This window comes from Mesoplodon bidens (genome assembly GCF_964165515.1).
Source record: "Mesoplodon bidens genome assembly, chromosome: Y".
NCBI classification, from domain to species: domain Eukaryota; kingdom Metazoa; phylum Chordata; class Mammalia; order Artiodactyla; family Ziphiidae; genus Mesoplodon; species Mesoplodon bidens.
The window spans coordinates 1794987-1819738 of record NC_138180.1 but is presented as its reverse complement, the minus strand read 5'-3'; the positions used below and the strand labels follow the sequence as shown (position 1 = coordinate 1819738).

The window sequence follows — 24752 nt, the reverse complement described above, 5'->3', positions numbered from 1 at the left end:
ACATAAGCTGAAGGTGAGGGAATAGAAACTGATAGTCCAAACAGTTTCCAAACAAGAGCAGGACTGGCTCCCCCAATCTCAGGTAATACAGACTTTCAGTCAAAATAGTTCACAATTGATAAAGAAGGTCAGTATACAATGATAATAGATGCATTTATCAAGAGATTATAATAATTGTAAATATATATGTACTGAACGTTGCAGGATTAAACAAATATATAAATTACCCATCAACAGATCTGATAGGAGAAATCAACAGTTAAACTAATAATGGTAAGGGACTATATTCTCTCACTTTATACCTTAGGATATTGATAAAGACACTGAATATACCCAATAAAATTATATAGAAGTTCCATCCAACAGAATCAGATTCCACATTATTCTTAAGTTCAGATAGAGCATTCCCTAGGATAGATGCTGTCGTGGAATATAAAGCAAGCGTTAACAAATTTAAGAAGATCAAAAGCACATTAAGCAACATTTTTGATCATAATGTTATGAAGATAGAAATCAATAACAATAGAAAAAGTGAAAAAAAAACCTAATATGTAGAATTATACAGCACACACTGGAAAAACCTATGGGTCAGGAAAGAACTCAAAAGGGAAACTTGAAACTACCTTCAGATAAACAAAAATTACAATATACCCAAACTTTGGGAATGTAGAAAAATCAGTCTAAAGAAGGAATTATTTTTAGCAATCATAAATTCTTATATTAAGAGAAAGGAATGATTTAAATAAACAACTTAAACTTATGCCTGAAGGATTAGGAAAAATGAACAAATTAAGCACGAGGAATAAAAGGAAAAAGTTTGAAAGATTCAAATGGAAATGAATAAAATGAATATCAGATAATTAGGAGAAAATGAATCCAAGTGATGGCATTTGGAAAGGATAATAAAATTGACAAGCTTTAGCTAGACTAACAAAGAGCAAAAAAGAGCTTAATAAATAAAACTTTAACTGAAAGAGGAGAAATTGCAACTGACATCATAGCACACAAATCATTATAAAGGATGATAAAAAACCGGGTCACACAAATGGATAAATCTCCAACAACTCCTATATAAAATGAAGCAAGACAATCATGAAGAAGCAAAAACAAACAAACAAACAAAAAATATCTTGATCATACAAATAATGACTTAGGAAATTGAAGCAGTATTCAAAACTCTCCCAACAAAGAGAAGCACAGGATCAGTTAGTTTCACTGGTGAATTCTACTGAACATTTAATGAAGATTTATTGCCCGTCCTTCCCAAACTCTCCCAAATCACTACAAAAGAGGAAACATTTCCAAACTCATTTTACATAACCAACATTTTCCTGAATAACAAAGCCAGATAAGGAAATAACAAGGGAAACACAAAACAAAAGAAAACAAAACAAACATACAAACAAACAAGTGAAAACCACAGAACATACAGGCTAATATCCTTTTATATATAGATGCAAAAATTCTCAACAAAATTCTAGCAAACCTAATTCAATAGCACAATAAAATGTTCAACGTGATAAGGTGGGATAATTCCTGGGGATGCAAGGGCAGTTAATGTTTTTAAATCAATAAATTTAATTTATGACACGAATAGCATGCAGAAGATATGTTTGAAAGAATTTTCTAAATTTTCTTGATTAAAGCTTTCAACTACCTGGGGAGAGAAGAAACATTTTAAATATAATAAAGGTCATATATTATCAAGGTCCCAGCTAACATCATATTCATGGTGTAAAGCTGAAAATCTTTCCTCTAAGACAGGAACAAATAAAAAATGCCCACTCTCACCACCCCTATTCAACATAATACTAGAAACAATAGTCAGAACCTTTAGGCAAGCAAAAGAAATAAAAGGGATCAAAAGTGGAATGGAAGAATTAGAAATGTCTCTGTTTGAAGATGACATATTACGTATGCAGGAAATCCTAAAGACTCCACCAAAAACCCCGTGAAACTGTTAGAACTAATAAATGAATTCAGTAATGTTGTTGGATATGAAATAAAAATACAAAATTAGCTGCATTTCTATACACTAACTAGAAAATAGCTGACAGAAAAATAAAGAAAACACTTCCATTTACAGCAGCACCAGAAACAATAAAATCTTAGGAATACATTTAAGCAAGAAGACAAAAACATGTGTACACCTAAAAATATGATATTCACAAAAACTGAAGAAGAAACAAGTGAATAGAAACTTATCTCATGTTTCTGAATTGAAAGAATGTATACTGTTAAAATGTTCATGCTACCTCAAGCTGTCTATAGTTTCAATGGAATCCCAATCAACTTTTCAATGGCAATTTTCCTAGAATAGAATAACGGTCCTAAAAATTGTACAAAACAAGAAAGGACCCTGAAAATAGACAAAGCAATTTTCAGCAAGATAAACAAAGCTGGATGAAACTCACTTCGTGGTTTCAAACCATAATACAAAGTTACAGAAATCAAAATAGTGTGAGACTAGCATAAAAACAGACAATAGACAAATAGAATAGGACTGAGAGCACAGAAATAAACTCAGCCATGTCCAGTCAACTAACATTTGACAAGGATGACAAGAATAAATAATGGAGTAAAAATAGGCTTTACAGTGAGTGGTGTTGGAAAAACTGGATATCCACATGGAAAACAATAAAATTGAACATGCATCTTAGACGACTCAAAAATTAACACAACATGAGCAGAAATCACAAAATCCCTAGAATTAAACAGAAAAAAAATCTCCAAGACATTTGTCTCAGCAATGATTCTTTTGGGTATGATACCAAAAGTAGAAGGAACTAAAAGAAAATTCAACATGTGTGACAACATTAAATTTAAAAGCCTCTGCACTAAAAGAAACTTGAACAGAGTGAAGAGGCACTGAACAGGAGACATAGGAATTGTCCTGTGAAATGGGAGAAAATATTTGCCAACAGCATGCAAGCTACAGGAGAATGTAGAAACATAAACACTCTCAGTTAAAAAAAAGCGAAAAATCTAATTAAAACGTGGACTGAAGATGTTAGCAGATATATTCCCCCCACAGGAGACATACAAATGACCAAGCAACACATGAATATTGGCTCAATATCTGTAATAGTAAGAGAAATGCAAAATAAAACCACAATGAGATATCAACTCACACATTTCCTGGTGGTTTTTATGAAAAGGAAAAGAGAAAAAAGTGTAGTCAAACATGTAAAACACAGGGAACACTTACAGACTTTTGGTGGGAATGTAACTTAGTACAACCACTATGGAAAATGATACGGATGTTCCTCAAAATACTAAAAATAATACCACCATATAACCTAGCAATTCCATTTCTGAATACACATATTTGAAGGAAATGAAATCAGTTAACTTACAGAGATATTTGCACTCCCATGTTCACTGTATAAATATTTATCTAAAATGTGCAAGGCATTGTCACTAACTGTTTTTCAATGATAAAAAGGCTTAAGAAATGTATATGTTACCATAATGGGTATTATACAGTCATATAAAGAAATTCCCGCAATTTGTGACCACATGAAATCAACTTGCAGCCATTATGCTTAGTGAAACAATCAGACATTAAGACAAACTGTGTGGTCCCACTTATTTATGAAATCTAAATGGTGTGTTCATCACAAAGAGAGTTTATACATATTTAATAGGTGTGAGGTGGGGAGAAACAGGGAGATGATTGTCAAAGAGCACAAATTTCCTGTTATAAAATGTGTAAATTCTTGGGATCTAAATTAAAGGATAGTGACTTAGTTACCAATACTTTATTGCATGTTTAAAAGTTACTGGGAATGTATATCTTCAGTTTTCTTACAGCACACACACACAATTGGTAACTATGTGAGGTGATAGAAGTATTAACTAACATTATTATCATATTATTTCTCAACATAGATGTAAATCTCATCATCATGCTGTGTACCATAAAACTACCAACGTTATATGTCAATTATATCTCAAAAGTGTTGGGGAAATTGCTTTAAAGATAAGACCAAAAAGTTTCAAATCCATTGAGAAAAGATAAGGAACAAACTTCTCGAGATTGGCCTTGGCAATAATTCCTTGGCTATGACAGCAGTAGAGCAGGCAACAAAACCAAAGTTAAGTGAATTGAAATTGAACTGAAACATTCCTATATAATAAAGGAAACAATCAATAGAATTAAGAGGCAATCTACAGAATAGCATACAATATTAGAAACAAGTACCTGATAAGTGGTTAACGACGAACATATATTAGGAAAGTTCTAAACCTCTGTAGTGGATTATCACCTCATATCTATTAGATTGTCTAATATCAAAGAACAGAAGATAGCAGGCATGACAAAAGGGAACCCTCCTACATTCTTGTTAGGAATGCTGAATGGTATAGCCACTCTAGAAACCAGTTTGAAAATTCCTCAAAAAGCTAAAAATTAGAACTACTAAATTATCCAGAAAAAAACTCTTTGTGTATTTTTATAAGGAAAGAAACACACAAAATAATAAAGACACCTGCATCCCATGTACACTGCACCATCATTCTCAAATGCCATAACAGGAAACAACAAACTTAGGCTAAATAGATGGGTAAAGAAAATGTGGCACAGAAAAGTATTTTGTGTGGCAGGAAAAAAATGTGTCACAATAAAAATATATTCAGGCATAGTAGAAGGAAAATGCTGCCTTTTGTAACAAAATGGCTGCACCTTGAGAGCACTATGTTAAATCAACATCTCTAATAGTAAGAGATTTTGAGAAGAAGTACGACGAAGAAAGAAGCACTTAAGAAGTAAGTCAGACATATGAAAACAAACATGGTGTGATCTCACATATTTAAAAAAAAATATCTTCTTTGCAGGTTTTTCTCCTTCATCACTTAAGATGTCCTGCCAGTCCTTCCTGGCTTGGAGTGTTTAACACCTGTCCTTCTAAAACTCTTCCAAAATGTAGCAGAGGGAGGAAAAATCCAAAACTAATTCTATGGAGACACCATCACTAATACCAAAAGCAGACAAAATATCAAAAAAATAAATGAATAAATAAAACTGCAGGCCAATATTACTGATGAATATAGATACAAAAATTCTCAACAAAATAGTAGCAAACAGAATCCAACAGCACATTAAAAGGAAAATACACCATGATCAAGTGGGATTTATTCCAGGAATACAAGGATTCTCCAATATATGCAAAGCAACCAATGTCATACACCATATTAACAAATTGAAGTAGAAAACACATATGATCATCTCAATAGATGCAGAGAAAGCTTTCGAAAAAAATCAACACCAGTTTATGATAAAAACCCTCCACATAGTAGGCATAGAGGGAAGATTCCTGAACATAATAAAGGACTTATATGACAAACCCACAGCAAACATCGTCCTCAATGGTGAACAACTGAAAGTATTTTCACTAAGATCAGGAACAAGGCAAGGTTGCCCACCCTCTCAACTCTTATTCAACATAGTTTTGGATGTCTCAGCCACAGCAATCCGAGAAGACAAGGAAATAAAAGGAATCCAAATTGGAAAAGAAGAATTAAAGTTGTCACTCTTTTTCTTTTTAATTAACAATACAGCAGCTTTAATAGGGTAACAGTCCAGAGAAAAATGTTACATTAGGCACTTGACATCTCATTTAAATTTTTTTCTTAAAACTAAAAGGTTTCATTTTAACAGATAAATTTCAATGTACTTTTTAAAACTGATTGTTAATTAAAGTCTAAGCAATTATAAAGAAAATACACAATGATATTCAACCAGAGGTTAATTTTCTGGTCATACTGACATGTTAAAGTACTTTTCTTAAAATTTAATTTACCTGAGACTGAGTTCTCAGGTATCTTTTTGGTTAAAAATATTTGTTAAGATAGGTGATAATTGGACTATTTTTATATTGACAACTGAAATAAAGCTATAAACTGTCAGTCAGTGTTTAGGGACCCAGAACCAACTTGTCAAAAAAGTACATTTTATACCCATAATATCATCATTTTCACATGATTATCCTTTCAAGTTATCATAATCTGTTACTGGCTTCTTGTCTAAGAATTTACAGGCCTAAGGTGAGGCTGTCAGGTAAATGACTGGCATATACAAATCAAAGACTGTGTTCAGGACAAGAGAGCCACACCCAGTGCCTGATGGACAGGATTCACCCATTAACCCGTCACTTTGGAGTCTGCCTAACAGGAGCAAGTCCTCCGAGTTCTGACAGCCACATACGGACAAGAAAGGCTGCTGAAACTTATTTAATTAGACTTAGAGGTACTACTGCTGTTAGGAGTCTGTTTATAAAGATTTTTAATCATACGTTATAATTTTTTTTTCAGGTAAAAAACTTGGTTCCAACTGTTACAGGCATAAAAGTATTTCCCCTGGGATTTCCTTCACATCGAGAAGGTACCCATATAATTTTAAATAGTCTTCCTAACTTTGGGAAAACGTTGCCCTCCCTCCAACACCCCCCCCCACATGAACATAACCAAATCAGTTGTAATAAAGTACAGCACACAGAAATGACTGTTGGCCTCCTATGAGGACACTGAATGCCATCCATCCCACAGGTTCACTCAACAATCTGCATGTGTTCCTGAGGAGAAATCCATCGAGTCCCTTTGCTGTTGTGACATCTCCAAAGTCAGCTTTTCCCGTATCAATCGTTCTGGACTTCACACACCATGCTCATCTCATTTGGATTTCAATGCTTCCTCCCATTCAACAGCCGATTCAGAGTTCTTGGGAATTGCTGGAAATATTGATTGCATTTTACTTCGAAAGTCTTTTATACTGTGAACTCCTAAAGCCTTCCAGACTGCGAAGCTGATCACACCAACCCCACACCAGGCGTAAAGTGAGCCCCACCCCAGGGCTCGCAAGGCAAGGGAAGACCTGCTCTCCGGTAAGGCAGCCGCGGCCACACTTCCCTGCTAATGTTGGAGGGTCTCCTGCAGAGGCGGGGGGCTGTTGTGGCTCACCATAGGGACAAGGACACTGCCAGCAGAAGTTCTGGGAGGTACTCTAAAGTTGTCACTCTTTGCAGATGACCTGATACTACACAGAGAGCATCCTAAAGATGTTACCAGAAAATGCCTAGCACTAATCAATGATTTTGGGAAAGTAGCAGGATACAACTTTAATGCACAGAAATCTCTGGGATTCCTATAGGCTAATGATGAAAAATCTGAAAGAGAAATTAAGGAAACACTCTCATTTACCATTGCAACAAATAGAATAGGAACGAATATACCAAGGTAGACAGAAGACCTGTATGCAGAAACCTATAAGACGCTGATGAAAGAAATGAAAGAGGATACAAAGAGATGGAGAGATATATTATGTTCTTGGTTTGTAGGAATCAACATAGTGAAAATGACTATATGACCTAACGCAATCTACAGAGTCAATGCAATCATTATCAAATTACCAATGGCATATTCCAGGGAACTAGGAGAAAAAATTACACAGTGTGTATGGAAACAAAAAAAGACACTAAATACCAAAAGAACTCTTGAGAAAGAAAAACGCAGCTGGATGAATCAGGCTCCAGGACTTCAGACTATACTACAAATCTACAATAATCAAGATAGTACGATACTGGCACAAAAACCGAAATATAGATCAACGGAACAGGATAGAAAGCCCAGAGGTAAACCCATGCACATATGGTCACCTACTTTTTGATAAAGGTTGCAAGAATATACAATGGAGATAAGACATCCTATTCAACAAGTAGTGCTGGGAAAACTGAAAAGCTACATGTACAAGAATGAAATCAGAACACTCCCTAACACCATACACAAAAATAAACACAAATGGATTAGAGTCCTAAAAGTAAGTTTCCACACTATCATACACTTAGAGGAACTCATAGGCAGAACACTCTATGACATAAATCACGGCAAGATTCTTTGTGACCCACTTCCTAAAGAAATGGAAATAAAAACAAAATTAAACAAATGGGAACTAATGAAACTTAAAACATTTTTCACAACAAAGGGAACCACAAACAAGACCAAATGACAACCCTCAGAATCAGAAAATATTTGCAAATGAAGCAACTGACAAACGATTAATCTTCAAAATTTACCAGCAGCTCATGCAGCTCTAAACCAAAAAATACAAACAACAATCCAAAAGTGGGCAGAAGACCTAAATAGACATTTCTCCAAAGATGATACACAGATTGCAATAAAACACGTAGAAGGTTGCTCAATATCATGAATCATTAAAGAAATATAAATCAAACTACAATGAGGTGTCACCTCACACTAGTCAGAATAGCCATCAACTTCAAAATTCTACAAACTCTAAATTCTGGAGTGGTGTATGGAAAACAGTACCCTCTTGCACTGTTAGTGGGAATGTAAATTGTTACAGCCACTATGGTGAACAATATGGAGGTCATTAAGAACCTAAAACTTGAACTAATATATGACCCCGCAATCCCGCTTCTTTGTATATACCCTGAGAAAAGCATAATTCCAAAAGGGTCATGGACCACAAAGTTCATTACAGGTGTAATTACAATAGCCAGGACAGGTAAACACCTAAGTATCAATTGACAGAAGAATGGATAAAGAAGGTGTGTCATATATATACAATGGAATATCACTGAGCCATAAATAGAAATAAAAATTGAGCTATTTGCAGTTAGGTGGATAGACTTAGAGTCTGTCATACTGTGTGAAATGAGTAAGAAAGAAAAAAAAGACAAACTTCTGGCTAATATATATATATAGGGAATTAAAAAAACATTCTGATGAATGTAGGTGTAGGACAGCAATAAAGATGTTGATATAGAGAATTGACTTGAGAATATAGTGAGTGGAAAGGGTAAGCTGGCATGAAGTTAGAGAGTCGTCTGTACATATATACACTACGAAATGTAAAATAGATAGCTAGTGGAAAGCAGCTGCATAGCACAGGGAGATACGTTCAGTGCTTTGTGACCACCTAGCTTGGTGGGATAGGGAGGGTGGGAGGGAGATGCAAGAGGGAGTGTATATGGGAATATACCTATAGCTGATTCACTTTACTATACAGCAGAAACTAACACAACAGTGTAAAACAATTATATTGCCATATAAATGATAAAAAAAACAATATGCTGTCTAAAAGAACCATTTTATCATTAAGGACACACATAAGCTGAAGGTGAGGGAATAGAAATTGATAGTCCAAACAGTTTCCAAACAAGTGCAGGACTTGATCTCCCAATCTCAGGTAATACAGACTTTCAGTCAAAGTAGGTCACAAGTGATAAATAAGGTCAGTATACAATGATAATGGATCAATTTATCAAGATAAAATAATAATTGTAAATATATATGTACTGAATGTTGCGGGATTAAACATATATTTAAATCAACCATTAAGAGATCTGATAGAGGGCTTCCCTGGTGGCGCAGTGCTTGAGAGTCCACCTGCCGTGCAGGGGGCATGCCTTCATGCCCCGGTCTGGGAAGAACCCACATGCCGTGGAGCGGCTGGGCCCGTGAGCCATGGCCGCTGAGCCTGCACGTCCGGAGCCTGTGCTCTGCAGCGGGAGATGCCACAAGAGTGAGAGACCCGTATACCCACACCCGCCCACAAAAAAAAAAAAAAAAAAAGATCTGAGAGGATAAATCAACAATAAAACAAATAATAGTAAGTGACTGTATTATCCCACTTTCTACCTTAGAAAATTAATAAAGAAACAGAATGTACCTAATAAACTTATAGAAAACTTCCATTCAACAGTACCAAAATTCATATTCTGCTTAAGTGCTGAAGGAGCATTTCCCAGAATGGACACTGTCTTGAAACATAAAGCAAGCGTTAACAAATTTAAGAAGATCAGAGTCACATTAAGCATCTTTTTTGATCATAATGTTATGAAGCTAGAAATCAATAACAAGAGAAAAAGAAAAATCCCTTATATGTAAACTTATACAACACACACTGGAAATATATATGGGTCAAGGAAGAAGTCAAAAGGGAAATCTGAAACTACCTTCAGATAAACGAAAATGACAACATACCAAAACGTTTGGAATATAGAAAAATCAGTCAATGGATGAATTAATTTTAGCAATCATAGATTCTTCTAAAAGAGAAAAGAATAATCTAAAATAAACCACTTGTGCATATGCATGAAGGACTAGGAAAAATGAACAAATTAAGCACCAGGAATAAAAGGAAAAAAATAAGAAAGATTCAAATGGAAATGAATAAAACAAATATCAGATAATTAGGAAAAACTGAATCCAAGTGTTGGAATTTGGAAAGGATCATAAAATTGACAAGATTTAGCAAGACTAACGAAGAGAAAAAAAGAGCTTAATAAATAAAACTTTAACTGAAAGAGGAGAAATTGCAGCTGACACCATAGCATACAAATAGTTATAAAGAATGCTAAAAAACTGGGTTACAAAAATGGATAAATCTCCAAAAACTCCTATATAAAACATAGCAAGACAATCATGAAGAAGCAAAAAACAAACAAACAAAAAATATCTTGATCATACAAATACTGACTTAGGAAATTGAAGCACTATTCAAAACTCTCCCAACAAAGAGAAGCCCAGGATCAGTTAGTTTCACTGGTGAATTCTACTGAACATTTAATGAAGATTTATTGCCAGTCCTTCCCAAACTCTCCCAAATAACTACAAAAGAGGAAACATTTCCAAACTCATTTTATAAAACCAGGATTTTCTTGATTAACAAAGCCACATAAGGAAATAGAAGGGAACACAAAACAAAACAAAACAAAACAAAAAGCACAGAACTTACAAGCTAATATCCTTGTACATATAGATGCAAAAATTCTCAACAAAATTCTAGCAAACCAAATTCAAAAACACACTAAAATGTTCAACATGCTAAGGTGAAATAATTCCTGGTGATGCAAGGGCAGTTAACATTTTTAAATCAAAAATTTTAATTTACGACACGAATAGCATGCAGAAGAAATGTTTGAAAGAATTTTCTAAATTTTCTTGATTAAAGCTTTCAACTACCTGGGGAGAGAAGAAACATTTTAAATGTAATAAAGATCATATATTATCAAGCCCACAGCTAACATCATATTCAAGATGAAAAGCGGAAAACTTTTCCTCTAAGACAGGAACAAATAAAAAATGCTCACTATCACCACTTCTCTTCAACATAATAGTAGAATCCCTAGCCAGAACCATTAGGCACGGAAAAGGAATGAAAGGGATCCAAAGTGGAAAGGAAGAATTTAAAATGTCTCTGTTTGAAGATGACATATTCTGTATGCAGGAAATCCTAAAGACTCCACCAAAACCCCATGAAACTGTTAGAACTAATACATGAAATCAGTAATTTTGTTGGATTTGAAATAAGAATACAAAATTAGTTGCATTTCTATACACTAACAAGAAAATACCTGACAGAAAAAAAAAAAAAAAAACACTTCCATTTACCGCAGCCCCTAAAACAATAAAATGTTAGGAATACATTTAAGCAAGGAGACAAAACCATCTGTACACCTAAAAATATAACATTTACAAAAACTGAAGAAGATATATGTAAATAGAAAAGTATCCCATATTTCTAAATTGAAAGAATGAATACTGTTAAAATGTTCACGCTACCTCAAGCTATCTATAGTTTCAATGGAATCCCAATCAACATTTCAATGGCAATTTTCCCAGAAATAGAATAATAATCCTAAAAATTGTACGAAACAACAAAGGACACTGAAAATAGACAAGGCAATTTTCAGCAAGATAAACAAAGCTGGGTGCAACTCACTTCCTGGTTTCAAACTATTATACAAAGTTACGGTAACCAAAATAATGTGAAATTAGGATAAAAACAGACAAAATACCAATAGAATAGGACTGAGAGCCCAGAAATAAACTCAGCCATGTCCAGTCAACTAACACATGACAAAGAAGACAAGAATAAACAATGGAGTAAAAATAGACTTTACACTAAGTAGTGTTGGAAAAGCTGGATATCCACATGGAAAAGAATAAAATTGAACACCCATCTTAGATGACTCAAAAATTAACACAACGTGAACAGAAATCACAAAATCCTTAGAATTAAACAGAAAAAAATCTCCAAGGCATTTGTGTCAGCAATGATTCTTTTGGATATGATACCAAAAGTAGAAGGAACAAAAAGAAAATTCAACATGTGTGAAAACATCAAATTTAAAAGCCTCTGCACAAAAAGAAACTTGAACAGAGTGAAGAGGCAAAGGAACAGGAGGCATAGGAATTCTCCTATGGAATGGGAGAAAATATTTGCCAACAACATGCCAGCTACAGGACTAATGTTGAAACATAAAAAAGACTTAGTTTTTTTTAGAAAAGTTGAATAATCTAATTAAAAGGTGGGCTGAAGATCTTAGCAGATATATTCCCCCCATAGGAGACGTACAAATGACCAACTGACACATGAACATTTGCTCAACCTCTTTAATAGTAAGAGAAATGCAAAATAAAACCACAATGAGATAGCAACTCACGCATTTCATAGTGGTTATTATGAAAAAGAAAAGACATAAAAGTGTAGTCAAGCATGTAGAAAACAGGGAACACTTACAGACTTTTGGTGGTAATGTAACTTAGTACAACCACTATGGAAAATAATATGGATGTTCCTCAAAATTCTAAAAATAATACCACCATATAACCTAGCAATTCCATTTCTGAATATACATAATTGAAAGAAATGAAATCAGTTAACTTACAGAGATATTTGCACTCCCATGTTCACTGTGTAAATATTTATCTAAAATATGCCAGGCATAGTCACTAACCGTTTATCAATGATTAAATGGATTAAGAAATGTATATATTACGACAGTGGATATTATACAGTCATATAATGAAATTCCTGCAATTTGTGACCACATATAATCAACTTGCAGGCATTATTCTTAGTGAAACAATCAGAGACATAAAGACAAACTGTGTGATCCCACTTATTTATGAAATCTAAATGGCTGAGGTCTTCAAAAAAAAGAGTGTATATGTATTTAATAGGTGTGAGGTTCGGAGAAATAGGGAGATGATAGTCAGAGAGCATAAATTTCATGTTATAAAATGTGTAACTTCTTGGGATCTAAATTACAGGATAGTGAGTTAGTTACCAATACGTTATTGCATGTTTAAAAGTTACTCGGAAAGTAGATCTTAAATGTTCTTACAGCACACACACAAATTTGGTAACCATGTGAGGTGATAGAAGTATTAACTAACATTATTATCACATTATTTCACAGCATAGATGTAAATCTAACCATCATGCTGTGTACCTTAAAACTGCCAACGTTATATGTCAATTGTATCTCAGAAATGTTGGGGAAATTGCTTTAAAGATAAGACCAAAATGTTTCAAATCCATTGAGAAAAGATAAGGAACAAACTTCTCAAGATTGGCCTTGGCAATAATTCCTTGGCTATGACAGCAGTAGAGCAGGCAACAAAATCAAAAGTTAAGTGAAGTGAAATTGAACTGAAACATTCCTATATAATAAAGGAAACAATCAATAGAATTAACAGGCAATCTACAGAATTGCAGAAAATATTAGAAACACATACGAGATAAGCAGCTAATAACAAACATATATTAGGAAAGTGCAAAACCTCTGTAGTGGAATATCACCTCATATCTATTAGATTGTCTATTATAAAAAAAAAAGAGAAGATAGCAGGCATGACAAAAGGGAACCCTCCTACATTCTTGTTAGGAATGCTGACTGGTATAGCCGCTCTAGAAACCAGTTTGAAGATTCCTCAAAAAGCTAAAAATGTAGAACTACTAAATCATCCAGAAAAAATCTTTGGATATTTTTATAGAGGAAGGAAAATCACCGAGTCATAAAGATACCTGCATCCCATGTACACTGCACCATCATTCTCAAATGCCATAACAGGAAAACAACACACTTAGGCGGAATAGATGGAAAAAGAAAATGTGGCACAGAAAAGTATTTTGTGTGGCAGGAAAAAAAATGTGTCACAATAAAAATACATTCAGGCATAGTAGAAGGAAAATGCTGCCTTTTGTAACAAAATGGGTGCACCTTGAGGGCACTATGTTAAGTCAACATCTCTAATAGTAAGAGATGTTGAGCAGAAGTACGATGAAGTGAGAAGTAATTAAGAAGTAAGTCAGGCATATAAAAACAAACATGGTGTGATCTCACATATTTCAAAAAAAATTAATCTTAGTTGCAGGTTTTTCTCCTTCATCACTTAAGATGTCCTGCCAGTCCTTTCTGGCTTAAAGAGTTTAACATCTGTCTTTCTCAAACTCTTCCAAAATATGGCAGAGGGAGGAAAAGTCCAAAACTAATTCTATGGAGACACTATCACTGATACCACAACCAGACAAAGATATCACAAAAAAAGAAAACTGCAGGACAATATCACTGATGAATATAGATGCAAAAATCCTCAACAAAATAGTAGCAAACAGAAGCCAACAGCACATTAAAAGGAAAATACACCATGATCAAGTGGGGTTTATTGCAGGAATAAAAGGATTCTTCAATATATGCAAATCAATCAATGTGATACACCATATTAAAAAATTGAAAGAGAAAACACATGTGATCATCTCAATAGAAGCAGAGAAAGCTTTTGAAAAAATTCAACACCAGGTTATGATAAAAACCCTCCACACAGTAGACATCGAAGGAAGATTCCACAACATAATAAAGGCCATATATTGCCAGAGTCCAGCTCTAGTGAGTCTCGGGATACCCGAGGGATGGATAGCGTCAGCAAAGGAAATAATTCTATTACACTTCTTAAAGTATCAGCATTGCATGTTTCTCTTTCTCATGTCTTTATTCTCCATTCTTCCTCTATTGTTTACAATCACAGGTTTATATATCGTAGTTGATTACATTACCAGGTACGTGGCCAAACAATCTTAGCACAATCAAACCTGAAAATATTCTATAAAGATTTTTTAAAACAAACATCCCCTAGTTTCTAGATGTCCTATTAAAATATTTCCCCAAGTTCCCATTAATCACAGGTTGTTTCTTAGTAACCAAGCCAAGCAGTTCTATGATTATTTCAATTGTAAAATTTGGAGCTACTTGTTCCTATTTTTCTTCTTGCATGTGCAACCTTTTACAATGGTTCCAGGAAAATATTTACAATGTACCTGCATGCTCTTTCTCGTTGTTTCCTTCAACTGAGACAGCGTTTTCTCCCTATCCGGGCAACGAATTCTGCTCTAGTCATTTGTTTTTCTATAATTAATTTTCCTTTATAATAGAACCATAAATTTCCTATGTCATCATCAGGAACTCCAGCCCATGGCCGTAACTCCATACTAGAGGGTGTTTTTCACAAAAACATCCCCTTAGCTCCAGGCTCTTAATTCTTTACCATTTACACAGGGCTTTAGTGGGTACTTCCCATCCTATGATAGTTTCAGGAGGGGGAGTCCTAGAGGAATTTTTTTTCACCTGGAGCAACATCCCCCCAAAATTGCCCCTGTATGTAAAGTTATTATCATAAAACATAACAACGGAGCTGTAGTCCACCTTACTGACACGGCACTGCCTTGTAGTGCCTTCCGTTGCTCATGACTTTGTCATGGTGCAATGCCTCCAGGATGGCTTCCGACATCTCCCCCTTTTTTATTTTTTAAAAGTGCAGTATGTAGCTCCACGGAAAGTTGTTTGATGCTTTTAATAATTATTCTAATGAGGACTGGAAGTAAAAATATCAGAATTAGTACAACAACTGCCATGATTCCTCCATTAATGAGCATTGAGAATAAGGTTTTATGTGACACAAATGACTTAATACTTTCAAAAAATTTCTGAGCAGACTGTGCCGGAGATAAACATAAGTTTGTATTTCCTATGTCATGAATATCTTGATGTAATTTAGTAGGGTCTAAACTAGCATCTGTTTGGTTCCAAACTCCCATAATATGAGTACGAATTTATTCCCAAGAATATAATGATTCATTCACTTTTAGAGGAGTAACACAAATCCATCTATATTTTTTATGACACCTCAAAGCTAATCTTACTTTGAGCGCTGTTAATTCATGCCCTATGTGTAAAATTGCTTCTTCTAAGGCATCCACCTTTGCTTCTAACTTTCTGTCTATAACTTCCTGAGTAGCCAGAGCTAAAGATACATTTTTGAAAGCTCATTTACGTGTTGAGCTGTATGTACATGTTGAGCTAAGGAACTTATTGAAAGAGAAAGTGATGCTATTACAGCTATAAATGTAGATATTGCTAGAATTAAAGCTGCAACAAGTCTCTTTGAATGTAATAAAAGTTCAGTTTCATGCAAAACATGTAAGCCATAAGCATCATACAAGGCAGATGATAATTTTAAGGCAACATAATGTATGGAGGTCGTTTAAGAATCATTAAAACTTGTACATTCATAGAGGGATTTATACAACTTGTCGAAATACAATCATAGCAATGTGTCCAAAAAGTAGAATCAGAAGTATTATAATAAATATTTAGATCCACATATTTTGGGGCTACCAAGAATACATGAGGTGCAGACACACAAGCCTGCATAGAATAAATGCCCATATTTTTAGGTCTATGAAGAATAACTGGTGGTGGTGCAGCAATAGCTTTCCAAAGCTGGGTCTGTGCATAATACATACTCTCTTGAGCCATAGTTAGTATAGGAGGCACACATCCTCCAGTGTGCCATCTATAAACAAGCATAGAAGCAGGAATGAGTGTATTATTCCAATCATAATGTGCATGATGTTGTAAATAAGATCTATAATCCTTTCATGGATCAGGATTACTCCAATCATGCACATTTTTGTGGTATCCTCTATGGGAATATCAATTCTTGAAGAATATATACAATAATTCCATGTAGGAAATCTGGTATTGGTATCTACAGCGTCCCAGTTACTATCCAATTGGTCTTCCGGAGATTGTAATATAGATGATTGTACTCCTGTATGGATACCATAAGGAGGATTACAAGGAAGAAATTTTAAAGATGAGAGGAAGGTTGATTATATGTTGGATCTTCTCCAGGTGCTAGGTAAATCAAAGACCAAAGAAGTCTCTTATTAGATTGACTCAAAGGAGAAGCAGTAAGCTGTCCTTTAAGAAAAACCGGTATACATCCATCCTTACGAGAGGCTACAGAGTTATTAATTGATGGAAATATAAAACATATAGTATGGAACCCTGATTTTCCATGAAATGTAAAATTATTATTTGTTTTAAATTTATTATATGGATAGGAGCTTATGGCTCCTCCCATTAACCTGGGCATAGTAGTAGACACTGGTATACCCTCATTATCCCAGGCTACAGTTTGTAAAATCGGTGGATCAGGGAGATATGTCCAATAAGATTTATCCAAAGCATTTCCCCTAGTTACCTGGCAGGCCAATATAGCAAGCATAGCAACAACAAGATTTCCAGGTGTTAAGGTAGCTCCCTGCTCTGTTACCACTTTATCGGCGTCATCAGCAAGCGTTTAATCTGACCCCACGTTGGTGGATTCGAAGTTCTTGTAGAGATGGCTTGTGTCTTGCGAGGTCTTGGGTGCGGACGCGGAAGACAAAGAATTGGTCTCTCTCCAATGGTGAGCTTTTGTATCTGCTGCAGCAGTGGTTCTTTAGCTGATGGTGATTCATTAGCTGACGTCTCCAGCTGTGGTGCCTTGTGCCTGACTGGGAAGTGGTAAGGCGGGGTCGGAGGGCCCGACATGACTGATGAGACGGTCAGGCACCCACAACGGCGAGTCAGTGTCCTGTGGAAATACACAAGCATACCCTCAGCCGCTGGTTAGAAAATATCAGGTCCTTTCCATTGACGAGTGAGCAGATCCTTCCATTTCACCCTATGTTTAGGTTTATTAATATTGGGATTCCAATGTCTCATCATGGCAGTATTACCTTGTGAATCAGTATTCAAATTATTTAATACAAATAGTGTGTGTTGAAGATGTGATGTGGAGAAGTGTATTTGAATTCCCCTTGCTGTAAATTTGTAATTTGAACTTTTAAAGTATGATGGGCTCTTTCCACTATTGCATGACCCTGAGGATTATAGGGGATTCCCATAGAATGGGAAATATTAAAGTTTTCACAAAAGTTTTTAAAAGCCTTAGAAATGTAGGCAGGAGCGTTATCAGTTTTTAGAGCTTTTGGAATGCCTAGAAAGGCAAAACAGAAAAATACGTGTTGCATAACATCCTTAAAAGCTTTCCCGGTTCTTGCTGAGGCAAGAATTACATGAGAATAGGTATCCACAGAACCATGTACATAAGATAGCTTTCCAAAAGTTGGCACATGAGTTACATCCATTTGCCGTAACATATTAGGTAATAATCCTCTAGGGTTGACCCCCATGGGCAAACTGGATGAATAAGTTGGACAATGTGGACAATTTTTAATTATAGATCTGGCTGTCTCCCGGGGCAGTTGAAATTGATATCACAGAGCTACGGAATTTTGATGATGCAAATTATGTGAAGCTTGTGCCTCCTCAATACAAGGGAAAGCGACAATTCGTGTCAAAAGGTCAGCTTGGCGATTACCTTCACATATGATTCCAGGCAAGTTAGAATGTGACCTTACATGACTGACATAATAAGGTAAAGAACGTGCCCAAACTTGTTTTGTAAAGAAGCTCACAGTGATAGTGCCAATGGTGGCGGTGCCCACGGTGACACTGCCCACGGTGACAATGCCCATGATGACAGTGCACATGGAGACAGTGCCCACGGTGCCATTGCTTATGGTAACAGTGCTCACAGTGACAGTACCCATGGTAACAGTGACCACGGTGAGGGTCCTCATGGTGATAATGTCCATGGTGAGAGGTCTCATTGTGACAGTCCGCATTGTGCCAGTGCTCATGGTGACAGTGCCCATGGTGACAGTGACCATGGTGAGAGTACTTGCGGTGGTAGTGCTCACAGTAATAGTGCTCATGGTGACAGTGCCGATGGTGACAGTGCTCACAGTGACAGTGCCCATGGTGATAGTGCCCATGGTGAGAGTCCGCCCATTGATAGTGCCCATGGTGGCAGTTCCCATTGTGAAAGTGCTCATGATGACATTTCCCATGTTGGTAGTTCCCATGGTGACAGTGCTCATGGTGATAGTGACCATGGTAACAGTGCACATGGTGGCTGTGCCCTTGGTGACAGTGCCCATGACAACAGTACTCATGGTGACAGTTTTCACGGCGATAGTGCCAATGGTGACATTGAACATGGTGGCAGTGAAAAACGGTGACAGTGCCCATGTTGACAGTTCTCATGATAACAGTGCACACGGTGACAACCAAAGCAGACAGTACTCACGGTGACAGTTCTTATGGTTGCAGTACACATGGTGACAGTGATCACAGTGATAGGGCCCATTGTGGAAGTGCCCACAGTCACAATTCTCATGGTGGAGTGCTCAAAGTGACAGTGCCCAGGTGAAAATACCCAGGGTGACAGTACTCATGGTGAGAGTGCTCATGGTGATAGTGCCCATGGTGACAGTGCCCATGTTCACAATTCTCACAGTGATAATGCCTATGCTGAGAGTACCTAGGGTGACAATGCCCATGGTGACAGTGCCCATGGTTTCATGCCCATGGTGACTGTGCTCATGGTGACAGGGCTCATGTTGGCAGTGCCATAAATAACAGTGTTCATTGTGGCAGTGCTCATGGTGACAGTGCCCATGTTTACAGTGTTTATGATGATAGATATCACAGTGTCAGTGCCCAAGGGGACAGTGTCCAGGATGACAAAGCGCATGGTGATACTTCCCATTGTGACTGTGGCCATGGTGACATGGGCCATGGTGACAGCATCCAGTGTGACAAGGCCCATGGTGACAGTGCTCATGGTGACCATGCCCATGGTGACAGGGCCGATAGTGAGAGAACCAATATTGACAGTGCTCATGGTAAAATTGCCCATGGAGACATTAGCCGTGGTGATAGTGCTCATGCTGACAACCCCACGGTGACAGTGCCAATTTTGATGGTCCCCGTGGTGACAGTTCTTATGTTGAATGTGACCTAGGTGACAGTTCTCACGGTGACAGTGCCTATGGTGAAAATTCTCATAGTGACAGTGCTCACGGTGAGAGTGCCCATGGTGTTATTACCCATGGTGAGAGTACTCATGGTAAAAGTGCCCATGGTGACACTGCACATGGTGGCAGTGCAAAATGGTGACAGTGCCCATGGTGATATTGCTCATGGTGACACTGCTTATGGTGATAGTTCTTATGGTGATAGTGTGTATGGTGAAACTTGACACAGTGACAGTGCTCATGGTGACAGTGTTCACGGCGATAGTGCCGATGGTGAATGTGCCCATGCTGACAGTGCCCATAGTCATAATTCTCACGGTATAGTGCTCATGGTGACAATACCAGGGTGACAGAGCTCATGGTAAAAGTGCTCATGGAGACAGTGCCCATGGTGACAGTACCTAAGGTGACAATTCCCATGGTGAGAGTGCTCATGGTGACAATACACAGGGTGTCCTGCCCATGGTGACAGTGATCATGGTGAAACTGCTCATGTGGACAGTGCCATAAATGACAGTTCTCATTGTGGCAGTGCTCATGGTGACTGTGCTCAGAGGGACGGTGCCCATTGTTACAGTGCTTATGGTGACAGAGGTCACGGTGGCCATGCCCACGGTGACAGTGCCCACGCTGACAAAGCCCATGGTGATACCTCCCATTGTGACAGTGCCCACAGTGAAAGAGCCCACGTTGACTGTGCCCAAGATCACAGTGCCCATAGTGAGAATGCTAATGTAGACTGTGCCCTTTGTGACAGTGCCCACTGTGACAATGCCCATTGTGACTCTGCTCACGGTGACCGTACTGATGCTGAGTGTGCCGATGGTGATAGTGCCAATAGTGAGAGTGCTCACAGTGAAACTGCCCATGGAGACACTGCCCATGGTGATAGTGCTCATCGTGACATCCCCTCGGAGGCAGTGCCAATGGTGAGAGTCCCCGTGGTGACAGTTCTCATGGTGAAAGTGACCCTATTGACTGTGTTCATGGTGACAATGCTCAAGGTGATAGTCTCCATGATGACAGTGCCCATGGTGACTGTTCACATGGTGACAGTGCCTATGGTGATAATGCAATTAGTGACAGTGCTCATGGTGAGAGTGCCCATGGTGATAGTGCCCATGGTGAGAGTCCTTACGTTGATAATGCCCATGGCGGTAGTTCCCATTGTGAAATTGCTCACGATGCTGGTGACCATGATAACAGTGCACGTGGTGGCAGTGCCCTTGGTGACAGTGCCCATGATGACAGTACTCATGGTGACAATTCTCACGGTGATAGTGCCCATGGTGACATTGCACATGGTGGCAGTGAAAAATGGTGAGAGTGCCCATGTTGACAGTTCTCATGGTGACAGTGCACATGGTGACAACCCATGCAGACAGTACTCACGGTGATATTTCTCATGGTTGCAGTACCCATGGTGACAGTGCTCACAGTGAGAGTGCACATGGTGGCAGTGCCCATGGTGACAGTGCCCACAGCACTATTGTCTATGTTGACAGTGCTCATGGTAACAGTGCCCATGAGACAGTGAGTAAGGTGAGAGTGCTCACAGTGATATTGCCCATGGTGACAGGGCTCATGGTGACAGTCCGAATTGTGTCAGTACCCAGGGCAACAGTGCTCGTGGGGACAGTGACGACAGTGAGAGTGCTCACGGTGATAGTGCTGACGGTAATAGTGCTTATGGTGACAGTGCAAATGGTGACAATACCCATGGTGACGGTACTCATGTTGAAAATACCCATGGTGGCAGTTCTCATAGCGACAGTTCTCATGGTGACAGTGCTCATAATAGCAGTTCCCAAGGTGGCAGTGCTCGTGGTGACAGTGCTACTGGTGACAGTGCACTTGGTGGCAGTTCCCATGGGGACAGTACCGATGGTGACACTGTGCATTGTAACAGTGCCCAAGGTAACCGTGCTCACGGTGATAGTGCACATCGTGAGAGTGCCCCTGGTGGTAGTTCACCTGGTGACAGTGCTAAATAGTGACAGTGCACATGCTGACAGTGCTCATGGTGATAGTGCCCATGGTGACAGTGCACACGGTGATAATGGACATTGTTACAGTGTTCATGGTGACAGAGCCCAAGCTGGCAGTGGCCATGGTGACAGTGCCCACAATGACAGTGCCCTTGGTGACAGTGCCCTTGGTGACAGTGCCCATGCTGACACTTCTAACGGTGGCAGTATGCATTGGGACAGTTAGCATGGTGAGATTTGTCACAGTGATAGTGCCCATTGTGACAGTGCTCACAGTGACAATGCCCATGGTGCCAGTTCCCATAGAGACATTCCACATGGTCACATTTCTCAGAGTGCATGTGCCTATAATGATATTACCCATCTTGACACTGCACATGGTGGCAGTGCAAAATGGTGACAGTGCCCATGGTGACATTGCTCATGGTGACTTGGCTTACATTGATAATCCTTATGGTCACAGTGTGCATGGTGACACTGCACAGAGTGACAGTGTTCATGGTGACAGTGTTCACGGTGATAGTTCCCATTGTGAGAGTGTCCATGGTGACAGTGACCATACTCACAAATCTCATGCTGTAGTGCTCACAGTGACAGTGCCCAAAGAGAAAATGCCCAGGGTGACAGTACTCATGGTGAGAGTGCCCATGGTGACAGTGCCCTTGGTGACATTGCCCATGTTCACAATTCTCACAGTGATAATGCCTATGGTGAGAGTACCTAGGGTGACAATGCCCATGGTGACAGTGCCCATGGGGTCATGCCCATGGTAGATAGCACTCATGGTGACTGTGCCATGTTGGCAGTGCCATAAATAACAGTGCTCATTGTGGCAGTGCTCATGGTAACCGTGCTCATGGTGACATTACCCTTGTATACAGTGTTTATGGTGATAGATGTCACGGTGTCAGTGTCCACGGGGACAGTGTCCACGCTGACAAAGCCCATGGTGATACTTCCTATTGTGACAGAGCCCACCCTAACAGTGCCCATGGTGACAGCGCCCAGTGTGACAAGGCCCATGGTGACAAGGCTAACGGTGACCGTGCCAATGGTGACAGTGCCGATGGTGAGAGTGCCAATAGTGACAGTGCTCATGGTGAAACTGCCCATGGAGACATTGCCCATGGTGATAGTGCTCATTGTGGCAGTGTTCATGGTGACCATGCTTATGGTGACAGTGCCCCTGGTTACAGTGCTTATGGTGATAGATGTCACGGTGGCCATGCCTATGGTAACAGTGCCCATGCTGACAAAGCCCATGGTGATACTTCCCATTCTGACAGTGCCCAAGGTGACAGAGTCCATGGTGACAGTGCCCAATATCACAGTGCTCATGGTGAGAGTGCTAATGGTGACTGTGCCCATGGTGACAGCGCCCATTGTGACAACACCCATTGTGACAGTGCTCACGGTGACCGTGCCGATGATGACAGTGCCGATGGTAATAGTGCCAATATTGAGAGTGCACAGGGTGACACGGCCCATGGAGACACTGACAATGGTGACAGTGCTCATCGTGACAACCCCTAAGAGGCAGTGCCAATAGTGAGAGTATGCATGGTCACAGGTCTCACGGTGGAAGTGACCCTGTTGAAATTGCTCATGGTGACAGTGCTCAAGGTGATAGTCTCCATGTTGACAGTGCCCATGGTGACTGTTCTCATAGTGACAGTGCCTATGGTGATAATGCTCTTAGTGACAGTGCTCACAGTGACAGTGCCCATGGTGACAGTGACCACGGTGACTGTTCTCAACGTGATAGTGCCCATGGTGACAGTGTTCATGATGACAGCCCGCATTGAGGCTGTGCCCGTGGTGACAGTTCTCAGGGTGATAGTGCTCATGGTGATAGTACTCACGATGACATTGCCCAAGGAGACAATACTCACGGTGTCAATAATCATGGTGAAAGTGCCCATGGTGGCAGTTCTCATAGGGACAGTTCTTGTGACAGTGCTCATGGTGGCAGTGCTCGTGGTGACAGTGCTCATGGTGGCAGTGCCCATGGTGAGAATACCAATGGTGACACTGCACATGGTGACAGTGCACATAGTCATGGTGCCTCTGGTGGCAGTGCAAAATAGTGACAGTGCCCATGGTGATATTGCTCATGGTGATAGTGCCCATAGTGAGAGTGCCCATGGTTATCATGCTCATTGTGACAGTGTCCATGGTGACAATGCCCCTGGTGACAGTGCACACCGTGAGAATGCCCATGGTGGCCGTGCCCATGGTCAAAGTTCTTATCATGATAGTGCTCACGGTACCAGTGTTCATGATAATAGTGCCCACGGAGGCAGTGCCCACAATGAGAATGACAAAGGTGAGAATACTGACTGTGACAGTTCCGATGGTGACTTTTCTCTCTGTGATAGTGCCCTTGGGGAGAGTTAGCATGGTGAGATTTCTCACGGTGATAGTGCCCATTGTTTCAGTGCTCATAGTGACAAGACCCATGGCTCCAGTGCCCATCATGGCATTGCTCATGGTGACAGTTCTCACGGTGACAGTGCCCATGGTGATATTACCCATGGTGACAGTACTCAGTGATAAAATGCTCATGGTGACAGTGCCTAAGGTGATAGTGCACATGGTGGCAGTGCAAATGGTGACAGTGCCCATTGTGACATTGCTTAATGTGATAGTTCTTGCGGGGATAGTGCACATGGTGACACTGCCCACCGTGACAGTGCTCTTGTTGACAGTGATCACAGTGATAGTGCCAATGGTGGAAGTGCCCATCG

At 39.0% G+C, this 24752-nt stretch overlaps 1 pseudogene across 1 annotated transcript in view; it reads right to left on the bottom strand.

The window, feature by feature from the left end:
- Window positions 1–23927, bottom strand: part of LOC308609651 (ubiquitin-like modifier-activating enzyme 1) — a 50512-nt pseudogene extending 26585 nt beyond the window's left edge. The window contains exons 1-3 of the transcript in view: window positions 23864–23927; window positions 22875–22964; window positions 17462–17686 (exon numbers count right to left, since the gene is read on the bottom strand). The product of the transcript in view is annotated as a ubiquitin-like modifier-activating enzyme 1 (transcript). The remainder of the gene's footprint in view (window positions 1–17461; window positions 17687–22874; window positions 22965–23863) is intronic.
- Between the last annotated feature and the right edge of the window lie 825 nt (window positions 23928–24752).